This window comes from Octopus bimaculoides, chromosome 4 (assembly GCF_001194135.2).
Source record: "Octopus bimaculoides isolate UCB-OBI-ISO-001 chromosome 4, ASM119413v2, whole genome shotgun sequence".
NCBI classification, from domain to species: Eukaryota; Metazoa; Mollusca; class Cephalopoda; order Octopoda; family Octopodidae; genus Octopus; species Octopus bimaculoides.
The window spans coordinates 58,587,855-58,588,623 of record NC_068984.1 but is presented as its reverse complement, the minus strand read 5'-3'; the positions used below and the strand labels follow the sequence as shown (position 1 = coordinate 58,588,623).

The window sequence follows — 769 nt, the reverse complement described above, 5'->3', positions numbered from 1 at the left end:
GTGTGTGTGTGTGTGTGTATACCAGATTTTAAAAAATATCACCTGCAGTAGATATCACATATAATCACATAATCATTAACAATCTAGAACTGGATTTTACTATTTGTGAACCATCTAGGCTTTGGAAAAAAATCAACGTTATGTTTTTTATTAGGGTGTCTGTTCAGATCAGTGGTTCTCAGCCATTTTTCATTTATGAACCCCTTTGATTACTATTTTATTCTGGTGGACTCCCATAGCCATTCAATGTTTGGAAACTAGTTTTATAGATACTTCTTTTAAAATTCCTATTTTGTTATGCACTCATTCATTTGTATAGGTTGAACTTTGTAAAACGTTGGTGAAAGAAACCTAGCTGCATCTTGCAATAAATACATCTAAATACATCTAAATACAGGCTGGACAAAATAATGGAAATACCTAGCAGCATAACATCATAGCATCATAATTTTGAAATATCTATAAAACCATCAAAAGCTTGTTTATTTTTATGTTTTTTTGATTTATTATTAGTGTTGCTTAATATGTTTTGCTAAAATTGGTGTTTCTTTCAGATATCATCAGAAAAAGGTAATTAAAATTCATTAAAATGACAGATCCATCGGACTTTCAAAGAGGTCAAATTGTTGGTGCTTGTATACCAGGCACTAGCATAATGAAAACAACCGAAATGTTTAGTGTATCAAAAAGTACTGTCTTGTGGGCAATAAAGAAATAAGAAGTACTGTCTCGAAAGAAATGACAGCCTTTGAGAAAGAGGGAAAAACCT

General features: G+C 31.3%; 1 protein-coding gene across 1 annotated transcript in view; it reads left to right on the top strand.

Annotated features, from left to right (window-relative positions):
- Positions 1-769, top strand: part of LOC106877351 (peroxidasin homolog) — a 142,284-nt gene that overhangs the window by 83,859 nt on the left and 57,656 nt on the right. The window lies entirely within an intron of this gene.